Source organism: Camellia sinensis, chromosome 11 (assembly GCF_055761805.1).
Source record: "Camellia sinensis isolate YWXY chromosome 11, ASM5576180v1, whole genome shotgun sequence".
In the NCBI taxonomy this organism is placed as follows: Eukaryota; Viridiplantae; Streptophyta; class Magnoliopsida; order Ericales; family Theaceae; genus Camellia; species Camellia sinensis.
Window position 1 is genome coordinate 124,991,002 of NC_138971.1, and position 12,681 is coordinate 125,003,682.

Consider the following 12,681-nt stretch of genomic DNA (forward strand, 5'->3'; position numbering starts at 1 on the left):
ACGATTTTTTTCTCTCTTTTTAGTAAAAATGACATAATATAACTTCTAATAGTGTTTAGTACAAAAACAATCAAATATACATGATTTGTTGTAATTTTGGTGATCAAAGAGTTCTTAATAGGATTCAATTAGATTCAGCCAAACCCAATATGTTTTTAACCTTTCCTTCACATTTTTTCTCCTCAAAAAAATCCTAATGTGTATCTTCTAAAAATATAGAAGAGTAAGGTTACTCAATGAATTATCTGTTGCTATTTTATTGTAATAAATAGTTCAATATTACATGACTGAGGTCAGTTAAATTAAATAATTTTAAAAAAGTGCGAATCTTCACAATTCACGATTCGGTACAAGGCCATTTCAATTCATGACTAGAATTTCAATTTGACAACTATGGTTCAGAATTAAATACATTAATGGAAATCTTTTTAATTGCTCACAATTTTCAAGAGTTCACAGTAATACCAAGGTGAACCAGGAATGGAAAGATATTAATAAATAAAATAGTCACTAGTTACCAATAACCTAAAGATACTAGTGATAGATAGTCGGAGATTGATAAAAAAGACATTACTATGTTTCCCGGTAGCATGTGCTTGACGATTCTTAGTGTATATCATAATTTTTTAAGTAGTTTTTCTACGTGCACATAATCTAATCACGGAACCAGAAACAACCCTCTCACATGGGTTTTGGGACCATGTGAGAGGGTTTTGTCCCTTCTGTGACCAGATTATGTGCACTTAGAAATTTTCATTTGTTATTTTAATCAATATAAACAAAATAATCTATCTTATTCATGAGCTCACTATATTCACAGAGGAAATAAGCAATCATGTAGGTTTCGAGAAAACTACACCAAACCAATCTTAAGACAAAAGAATGAAATCTGGGCATATGAATTATAAAAGAACAACCTGTAGATAACAAAAAGAAAGAAAAAGAAGCACATAAAATTCAATTTAAATGTACGAACATCATGCAACATTCAGGAACAAAACAACATCATGCATGTGTTCTGAAAACAGAGTCCTATTCCAACAAAGCATTTTACTAACCACAAAAAGCACAAAAAATCAACTTGTTAGCAACAATATGTTCTGTTTGGTTGCAGAGAAACTAATAGACTTAGAAAGGAAAAAAAAAAAAACAAATAGAAACAGGATGAGAGAAAATAAGAACCACATCCCCAGACCATTAACTAATCTCGTACGACTTTAATTTTACACGAACAACACATGCAATACGAGAAACCATACAGCCTTCAATTTCATTTTCCTTTCCTCCGCTTTCTCGGCTTCCAAACAGAGCCATTATACACATTTGCATTAAAAAAAATCACGTTAATGATAATGATTTTTTCGTAGTTTCAAATAACGATAAGTTCTCATCCATGGAGAGGATTTCAATCGCATTTTCTTAATATTGAATAATTCTCTCCACTCCAAAAATCTCAATATTGAATAATTTGATTTGGAATCACATAAATGCCAAGTAATTTTTTGAGGAAAGTGCAATATATATAGATACATACATGTACATTATGAAGAAGTTATACATAATCGAAACGCATGTATATAAACAAGCACAAACCTAGCAATGGCGAGCGATAGAGAATCCAAAAAACGATCTGATAGACGAGAAGAAGAAGAAGAAGAAGTCCGGCGGCGACGTCAGATTCCGGCCGGCGAAAGCGGCCGGGCAAAACGAAGGAGTTTCAATGGAGAAAAAATTTCAGTTTTCTCAAGGCTTCTCTCTCTCACTACTTTCTCATTCTCTCTCTCTAACAGCCCATGTTGGGGGGGGGGGGGGGGTTGGCGAAGAAGAAGAAGAGAGAAGGAGGAGACAAAGACAGACATAAACAGAGGCAGGGGAGAGCTCCAACTATTTTTGGGGTTATGTTATGGTGAGGTGAAATATGGAACATAATTTTTAAATTTTTTTTGGTATTTATATAGTAGTTTAAATAATTTATTGTTTAATATTTTAAAATAGATTTTTTTTAATATGTGAAATTGAATTAATTTATTTTTGGATAAATTACACCACCCTACTTTAGAGAAAATATAAGGGTCCAACTTGTCTCAAGTTGAGATCAAGACTAGACCTATTCAGTTCGGCCCATGGGGCCCATTTTTTGGGCCCGTTTTGATAATCCGAATCGTTAATGTGTAGAACTCGTCGAGTACTACATGCCTATAAAAAATCACGTTGATCGAATATCAATAGCTATGTGATCAAATCAGTTTTGTATAAAAAAAATGGACGGTGAAACAATTAACGGTTGATAAAAAAAACTGTTTTGTTCACATAGCTATCGATATCCGATCAACGTGATTTTTTACATGCATATAGTACTCGACGAGTTCTACGCATTGAACGGTTCGAATTATCAAAACGGGACTCGTGGTGGGCCCCCACGAGCCCAACAATACGATTCAGTCCGATCTTAGACTAGACCAAACCCACTGCCAAATATAATAACCCTTACAGTTTGACATGGGTTTTACTTCTATCATGATGGGAATCCAACTTGAGAGAGCACTTGAACTTAGTGGGTCCATTGTAATCCCAATCTCAATAATCTAAACCGTTAACTTTTTAGAACTCATTGAGAAGAATATTCATGTAAAAAATTAAGATAATTGGATTTCGTTAGCTATATGTTTGAATCACATTTGTTTTTAAAAATTGGACGGTTATTCTTGAAATTATATTTACCCGTCTATTTTTTTTTAATATAAATGTAATTCAAACATATAGTTACCGAAATTTACTTATTTTAATTTTTTAAATGAATATTTTTCTCACGAGTACTAAAAAATGAACGATTTGAATTAACGAGATTAGGTTCACAATGGGCCCACTAAGCTCAAATGCTCTTTTCAAGTTGGACTGTGAATATGAGAGAAATTAAAGCTTTTTGACATAATTACATTGAGCTCTTTTGAATTTTAATTCATATAACACTTAGTCTGAATTCTAAATTTCCATCAATAATTTGTTAGTTAAATAAATAATTGATTTTATCATTTCTTTTACATGTAACTATATAATTTACGTTGTTTATTTTTTTGTGTATTTGCACCAATTACATTAGTTTCAGTTCATGTAACCTTATTAAAAGGGAAGATAATATAATTATATCAAAACTGTGAAACTTATTATATTTTTTTCAAATCTCAAGAGAGGTCAAGGTAATTTACCCTTTATTTTTTTTACTTTTCAAGATACAAAATTACTAATTAAATCTTTACATAGGTTCAAAATTGCACTAGGTTCAATTTGATGATTCAAATTGTTCAACTTGTGGCCTTGTTAAGTATATGATTCATATAAAAAATTAAGTTAATCAAATATCGATAGACACACAATCAAATTATATTTGTTAGTTAAATAAATTATATTTTTATACAACTAACTTGTATAAAAATATGCCAAGCATGCCATAAATATGTATGATACTCCATTTGAATTACTAATTATTCTTATTTATTTGATTGTGTTATCCATTTTGGTTATTTAAGTCAGACACATACAAAATAAAGAATAACTATAACTAAAACAATAATATCAAAATTAGCACACAAAATGGTGCAACAATAATAATACCAAATTCATATTCAAATGTTAATACATACAACCTCTAAACCGAGCCAAAAAAAAAAAAGGTCTAACATAAGCTATAACATCTCACCACCGGGAGTGGTGGCTTGATGATAAAGGCAGTTTATTCTATAAAAGTGAGTCAGGTTCAATTCATAGGGGTGTTAATATGTTGGGTTATCTAGTTACTCTCTGCAGAGATCTCACATTATATTTCGATCGACACCTGACCTCTTTTAGAGCGTGTAGCGAGCTTCATTAGTGTCTCGGTAGTAGGTCTCTTCCTATGGTTAAATCAAATCAGGTTGACAATCGATTATTCTGAAATTTGAGCCCACAAATACAGTGATGACATCCCAAAGTATCTATTTAAAAAAAAAAATATATAACGTCTTAAAACAGGCCTCATGCCCAACTCAATCAATCAATATAGGGCCCAAAATCCAAAACTGAATAATACATTTAAGGAAATACAGTGCACGAGTTGTGTTTACAATTATTTGTATAGGTGTGAATAGTGATTTTTAATTTTTTTTACACACAGAAAAAGGAATAAAACAAATGCAGCATATCTTCAATCAACTATTTTATATTTGCTTTTATTCAAAATCTAAAAATAATGTACGGACAAACTTTATAACTAAATTAAGGAAAAATTTATTCCTAAAGATATTTTTTTACTTCTATATAAATATTTTTAAAAATAAATCTAAAAAAGGTAGTTAATATAAATATTAAACATTAAGTAAAAAAATGTGGTTAGCAATTATGCTTACATAAATTTACTGTAGTTTTAATTTCAAATTAAAATATATATATATATATATATATATATTAAAAGTATTTTATTGAGTTAGTGCCAAACAGAATTTTCTCAATAAAAAGGAAATTTATAAAATTTTGTTGCAAATTTTCAAATGTCTATTATTAAACATTCTATTCTACTTGCTTGCTTATTTGTTTGCTTGCTTGTTTCGGAAGTTTTGATCTTTGCTCCACATTCATTGTATTGTTTTATTTATTTATTTTCTTCTTACTTGATTTGCGCATAATACTTTTTTCATAGTGCATCTCCAAGTGTATTAGTGAAAACATCATACACTTAAAATGCACAAAATTACAATATATAGGGAAAAAAAAGTAAGTAATTGCTCAAAACTAAAATTACTTTAAAAAAATAAAAAATAAAAACAAAAATGAAATTGTTTGAAATAGAAAATGATTTATTTCTTTATTAATTAATTTTTAAAAATAAATTTTTAAAGAAAACAAAGAAAACTATATATATAAAAAGAAGTACAGAAACTAAACATAAAATATAATACAAAAAATAAATGAATTACAAGATTTTTAAGGAGACTCACAAACAAATTTTGTAAATCTTGTCTACTCATATACTTTTTGTGGATGTTTTTTGTACATCTAATCCCGAGAATGACGTTAAAATAGTTTGCACTTCTTGCATTAGGTTCATCTAATAGTTTTAACAAATACAAATGTAATAAATTTCATAATACAAAAACACAAGCAATTGTGACAAAAAGTATCTAAAAAAAATGAAAACAACGTTCAACGATGATATAGCACTACAAGAAATGTCACTTTTGGCTACCAAAATATTGGTCGCCAAAAGTTCAATATTTAGTCGCCGAAACCATTTAGTGACTAAAATATTTTGTCGCCAAACTTGTCGCCTATACCCTGTCGGCGATAGTATTGGCGACTAAACTGTTTTTGGTTGCTGAAAGTTAACGTTTTGGCTACTAAATTTTCGTTAGTCGGCAAAGGTTATGTTTTGGCGACTAAAATATTAGTAGCCAAAAGTAAGCATTTGGCTACGAAAACTTTGAGTAGTCGGGAAAGAGTATATTTTGGCGACTAAAAATATATTAAATTTTCAGCGACTAAAACTTTTTGTCGGGAATAAGTTTTAGTCACAACATTACTACATTCAGGGACTAAAGAATTTAGTCGCCAAAAATATTATTGTTCATTTTATTAAACTTTTGGCTACTAACCATTTGGTAGCCGAAAGTCTTCATTTATTTTTAGCTACTAAATTTTTAGTCACCAAAAATCTTTGGATTCTTTATGGCTACCAAATATTTAGTCACTAAAAATATTAATTTCCTTTTTGACTACCAATTGGTTAGTCACTAACAAATTCACTTCTTTCTTTTTTCGCTACTAAACATTTAATTGCCAAAATCTTTATTTAGTGTTTTTTTTTATTATAATTAATTTCTTCACAACCTGTATTTATTTCATGCAACCTGCACCCTGTATTTAAACAATAATTATACATATATCTATTTCTATTTCGTTTCAACAATACAAAAATTTGATCAATTAACATCAAATTCTATACAAATCAAATACAATCCAACCCAAAATAATAATTCCATACAAACACAAAATCATACAAAAAAGATGTCTGTACAAAAAATTCTACATCAAATGTCATTTACAGAATATTTTGAAGGTGTAAACATGATGGGAAAATTAAATTTATTTACTAAAACACTTGCTTAATTTAACAATGAAGCCATTGATCTAAAGGGTTCTCATCCTTCAAGTTTGCTTCATATAGTTTGGTACCTTTCTTTCTGAAGACACCAACTGCAAAATAATAATCAACCTCCCAATCAGCGGAAGCATTTAACAAATAAGTATAGATAATTAAACAACTTAAATAGAAAGATAATTAAATTGATGATAACAAATCTCCCTGCTGATGAAATTAGTTTCAATTTCCTGGCATAGTTAACTGAAAACAAATACACATGTTCAGTACCAACTAAATTAAATCTAGCCAAAAAATTGAAGGTTACATATCCTAGCAGTATGTATTATTATCCATTGAGTCAAACACAACCCAAAAATATTTGTGGAACTTTGATGATTAGTCAAACACAAGCAAAGAAAGGTCTTTTGTGGAACTTTGATGATTAGTCAACGTGGAAAATTAGAATCTGTATCTGAGTTATGATGCCTCGATGAACGATTGATCTCAATTTTGTTCAAGCTACTACTACAAAAACCAAGCATTGTTGTTCAAAATGATTGATCTCAATTTTGAATTTTGATATATAGTAAGTAAAGCTCAAATTTCATACCGTAGTGCAACGTAGATTTGGTGAATACTGGAGCATCCTTGATACAAGATCAACTGCCTCAGGTGGCATTCGCTTGTGAAATACCTATAAGACACAATTTCATAAGGTTTGGCTATAACTAAAGTAATGAGCCCATCATTGATGAAGTTGTGTTATGTAAAATAAATTGATGTATATTATTGATTGATTGATGTTTTATTGATATCTATTACAATGATTCATGATTCCTATATATAGAAGAGGGTGAGTGTGTAGTAGGTAAGGAGTAGGTGAAGTGGAGGTGGTAGTGGTGTAGTGGGTTAGGTTTAGTGGAGTAGGTGAGGTGGTAGTGGTGTAGTGGGTTAGGTTTAGTGGAGTAGGTTTAAGTGGGTGAAGTAGGTGGAGAGTAGGTGGATTTTAACAGCCCCCCGCAAACTCAAGGGGGATAGGAACTAACCAACTTGAGTTTGGAGAGAGTAATAAAACAAGAAAATACATAAAAATAAAAGAGGATAAGAGACACTGTATGGTCGTGTCAGACCATTGGTGAAGACACTGGATGGTGGTGTCATAACGTTGTAGAGGACACTGTATGGTGATGTCATAACGGTGTAGAGGACACTGGATGGCGGTGTCAGACCGATGTAGAAGACAGTTTATGGGGTCATGTCAGACCGTTGTAGCAGACAATGTTGTGACAGTTGTTGTGACAGTTTACGGAGTCTTGCTGGACCCTTGTAGAAACTAACCGGAATCAATGTCGGGACAGTTTACAGAGTCTTGTCGGACCCATGAAGGAGCTAACCGGAATCAATGTCGAGACAGTTTACAGAGTCTTGTCGGACCCTTGTAGAAACTAATCGGAATCAATGTCGGGACAGTTTACAGAGTCTTGTCGGACCCTTGTAGAAACTAATCGGAATCTATGTCGGGACAGTTTACAAAGTCTTGTCGGACCCCTGTAGAAACTAACCGGAATCTATGTCGGGACAGTTTACAGAGTCTTGTCGGACCACTGTAGAAACTAACCGGAATCTATGTCGGGACAGTTTACAGAGTCTTGTCGGACCCCTAAAAAGTCGCACCCTCAAAAGGTGTGCCCAATCGGTCAAAAAAGGCGTGCCATCAAAAGGTGTGCCCAATTCATCAAAAGGCGTGCCATCAAAAGGTGTGTCCAGGTCATAAAAAGATGTGCCGGACATGATGGCGAGGCACGTGAGTGCCTTGACTGGCGCGCCCGTTTGTCGTCTGGCGTCAAGTGGCGTGCGATACGCGTGCCTGCCTCGCTATTTAACCAAGGTTGATGTTGAGGCTGAGGCAGACAAAAAACTTCTGAAAATCCTCTGAAAAAACTCTTCCTTTGCTGAGAGAGAAACTCTGTAATACTCTGTAACCAACCCGTCTTTGAAACACTCAGCAACATGGCCTCTGCTTCCCGTCCAGCTACCCAGAACATGGCCTCCTCTTCCCGTGGTCTGCTCACGCTCTTTCCAGAACTGAACGAGTCCACAAGAGAAATAACTGGTGCGGTGGCCAGTGAACCTCAACCAAACACCTCTGGTTTTGCTCCGTTGAACTTTCCGATGCGGTCGGTGGAGCAAAAAATGGCGGTGCAAACTGATATTGAGGCCAATCAGTATACTCTGAAGTCATGTGTGGAAACCATGACTGCGGTCACAAACTTGTCGCACCGGCTGCAGAGCAGGACAAATGAGGTGCAACAGTTAAACTCCCAGCTGGCTCTGCTCCAACGCATGTATAAGGATGCGCGAGCAGAGATAAGTGTGCTAAAGACAGAAAACAAGGAGCTGAAGCGGAAGGCCACCGTGATGTTCCGTTTTGGAGGTCCGCCATATGCTGCAGTGGAGGAGCAGGGAGTAGTGATCATGCCCAGTGGAGTGGGAAATACGGAGGCAACACTGGCAAGGGCCGCCCAGGACGGAGGCAAGAAGAAAAGACCGGCGGCAGAGTAGAGAAGAAAATCCTGCCTGTGGATGTGGTTGATTTGTTGCTGTTTTTTTTTTTTTTTTTTTTGTGGTGGTGTAAAAGTGTGATCGGGGTTGAGCCCCTGATATGAATAAAATGACAAGGTGGTGGAATGTTGTTGGTGTGATTTTGTGAATGTTGTTTTGTGTAATAAGAAAAATAAAATAAAATAAAACAATGGATAAAGAAAATAGAGAAAAATATTTGTGGATGGGGGATAAGAAAAACAAGGGTGTATGTTTTTTTTTTTTTTTTTTTTGTTATAATAAAAAATATATATATATATATATATTAAAAGAAAAGAAAATGGTGAAATCGTGGGTGGAAGAAAGTAAGGGAAATGAGGGATATGATTAAAGCGGGTGTGAAAAAGTGGGAAAATGTGATGATAGTGGTGAGTGGAGCATAATGGAGAATAGAAAAGGTGTATATAATAATAAGAAGAAAAGGGAAATGGGTTGGCCGAGGAGGTGCAAGTCAGGTCTCTAATAATAAAAAGGAATGGGGGTGCCGGGTGAGGATTGGTGTTGTAATAAATAAACCATGGTGGGTGTGCTTTGAAGAATAGATGAGAATAAACATATACATTGAAATAATAAAAGAAAAGAAAGTGGAGTGGGGTTGATATTGATATTATATTCTCCAAGAACTGAAGCCTTCATCTCGGCAAGGACGGCTCCGGGTTTCGAGGGTCTTCATCATTGGTGCCCTCTTCACGTCCTTCTTAATGTGCCTCACCACTGACTGCACTTCATCATTATTCATATTCCCTAAGATTATAATCAACACTCTATAATAAAAATTCTCCAACGAGAGCATGACCCCAGAAGCCACAGACAGTTTGAAGAAATCCCAAAGCCCAACAAAAGCTTGTTCGGAAAAAATAGTCCAAGACTGAGGACACCCACCACAACCCACGTAGCAAAACAGTCCCAAAAACAAGAAGCCGAAGGTGATGCCGATGATGACGGTGGTGACAATAGAGATGGCGGCGAGGTCGTGATCGCTGAGGTGACCGGCGAATGCTTGAGTGATGACGGTGAGGGAGAACATGGCGAGGCGGGTGAAAATGGAGGGTCCAGCAATGTGCCACATCTTCTTTGACTCTACCCATGTCCGTCTGATCAAATTCCCACTGTTGGATCCTCGAAGATTTTCAAATCAACCTTGTGCCATGGGTGAGCTTTGATCTGTGGAAACTTGAATTCAGTATAGTTCGGATTCATGCACTTAATTTCCTCTCTGGTTGGTGTCCCCAGTATCTAATACCAAACAAACCAGGAAGAAAAAAATACACTAAGAGACGCCTAGATCAAAGATTAGAATACAAAAGTGAAAAAGTAAAATCATTAGAACCATCTCATCATTTTATGAATTTTACATATAAAAATTTAGTTTGTAAATTATTTTCTATTTGAAATAGCCAAAGATAAATTAATTTTATTTTGTGGCTGTAGACTTAAAGGGTACGTTAGATGCCTTGCCACAGTTGAAAATTAAGTCCCCTCTAATCTAATCCAACCTCTACAATGCAATTCATCCCCACAAATTATAACAATGATAAAAAAAAGTTAATAATTAATAAGGAAACAAAATTATAACAATATTCATATATATAAACATATTTATATATATACGAACAGAATTATACAACCAAATTTATGTATACACACAAACAGATTTTATATATACAAACAGATTTTAAATCATACATACTATAGTCACTAACAAATGGATGATAGAACAAAGGATCAAGTTGAACAACATAATACCCTATGCAGAAGCAGAGCTAAACTGTTTCAACTATCTGTCATTTCATTTCAAGAGCTAGACGTGGGAAAAATCCCCTGTTTCAACTATCTGTCATTGAAATTTCAAGCAAGAAAAAAGGGCAGAGAAAATAAAAAGAACATTTAACTTTATTGGAAACCAATTCATAGCTTCACTTGACAACTTCTATACATTAGCAGCCTTATTTCATTTCTTATTATTTCTCAACGTGGTCCAAATTGAAAATGGGCAAGAGTCATTTTTTTTGCTTGAAGATCTAGCAGGAAACAAGTGAAATCCTGTTCAGCACCAGTTTTCTTGTTCAATCAACTTCCTAACCAAAACAAGTATATTAAAGGAAAAAACAATCCATTTCATTTAAATTAACACCTCATTAATGCATTTCATTCTTTGTTGTGCATAATTGAACCATCTCACTAAGGTCCTTTGTTGCTTCCTCAAATTGAACATTCACATATTGTAGCCACAACATGTCTAATATAATCTTCTACACTCACCAAAAAGGTTGAACATCATTTTCAAGATTTGAGGAAGCAACAAATTCATAAAGTTCAAGAATCTGAAGTTCATTTGTCAAGTATACAAGATTCAACAAATTCATCCTTTCGAACATCAACAATGACAAATTGAAACAATTCTGTGGTCTTCAATATGCACATGATTAAGATTCATTGCAACAAGTCTATCAAGATTCAACAGAGCACTAGTTCAAGATTGTTTGCAAGCCTCAAGACTGAAATCAAAATTACCACCAGAGTTCACAAATTCAAAGTGTATCAAAGCAGGGATTTCGTAAGATCAAGAATTATTTCTGAGTAAATATGTAAAGTTCAAGAAAGAGGGTTTCAAATACTTACTCATAGATCTAGAGCAATGATGAGGAAGGGAGCAGAGCAAGAGAAAACCAAGAGAGCCGAAGCCAAGACTCACAATAAAGCTGGGGGTGTTGCAGCACAGCGGCAAGACACCACGGGTAACAACCGGCGTTGACAATGAGTTGGACAGTGACGAGCTGGACTGGTGATAGAGCGAGCTGGAGGGGTTTTGGGTTGCAGCGTCAATGGTGGCGCGAGCAGTGGGCGAGAAGGAGGTGAATTGGTGCTCCGGTTGCCGGCGGTAAGGGAGAGGGAGACAGAGAGGGAGACGGAGCGGGAGAAGGACGCTAAAAAGAGAGAGAGAGAAAGAGGCGCTATTAATGAGATGAGAAACGAAGAAGGGTTAGGACAAAATTTTGGGGGGAATCCCCAATTTGAGAGGGAATTTCAAATTAATATAAAATTTTGATAGACTTATATTTGCTGCTAATTTTTTTAGAGATGTGAAAAATAGATCAGGCTTGTTAAATTAATATTTTTTAATTTTATATATGGTTTATACTTTTTACTTTATTAGAGTTTTATGACTCAGTTTGTGAAAAAAAAATTACAAAATTTAGAAATATTTAGAAAGTATGAATTTAAAAATAATTTAAAATTACACCAAATATGAAAATATTATATTTTTGTGTATAGATATCGCAAAATCTCATGAAGTTTTGATGAAAATATTACACACAAAGCCAGTTAAGAGTCTAGGTTCGAAGAATTCAATAAACCAAGAAAAATAAACAAAAACTTAAAAATTAGAACCTAAAAAATGGACAATAATATAAATAGATCTACAAATATCTATAGAGAGAACCAGAGATTAGGGTATAGGTTTGAATTTATAGAGCTAGAAACAATAGCAGCAAACTAAAAATTTTTTTATGCATGCGGAGGTTGGGCTTCTGTCTGTTGTGTTGGCAGATCGAAACCAAATATATATATATATATATATATTCACCATGACCGACAAAATTTTTTAGTCACCAATTACTTTTATAAATCCGTCAAATTTAAATTAACAATAGTGTTTGATTATTGTTAACCGTGTATAACGTAAAAATAATTTAAAAAGTTGAAAAAATTAATTATTAAAAAATTAAGAAAAATTTTAAAATCTAAAATAATATAAATAAGTCTTACAAATCAGATTTATTTACTCATAAGTCATGAGTGAATTGTTTTTACACACTTACCCCTCATTTTGATAATGAATTTTTTTTTAAACTTTTTAAATATATGTTTTGTGTCTGTGAAATGATTATTTCATTAGTACTGGTAATAATATTGAAAATTTTATTAAAATGATAAATAATTGGGATATTTTGTCTTTTATTTGT

At 33.5% G+C, this 12,681-nt stretch overlaps 1 long non-coding RNA gene across 1 annotated transcript; it reads right to left on the reverse strand.

Moving 5' to 3' along the window:
- Window positions 1-5,989: 5,989 nt before the first annotated feature.
- On the reverse strand, window positions 5,990-11,651 carry LOC145802119 (uncharacterized). Its single transcript, XR_014344482.1, has 4 exons — window positions 11,336-11,651; window positions 9,854-9,949; window positions 6,723-6,806; window positions 5,990-6,225 (listed from the first exon to the last, which is right to left on the reverse strand). It is a non-coding gene; the product is annotated as an uncharacterized LOC145802119 (long non-coding RNA).
- Window positions 11,652-12,681: the final 1,030 nt, after the last annotated feature.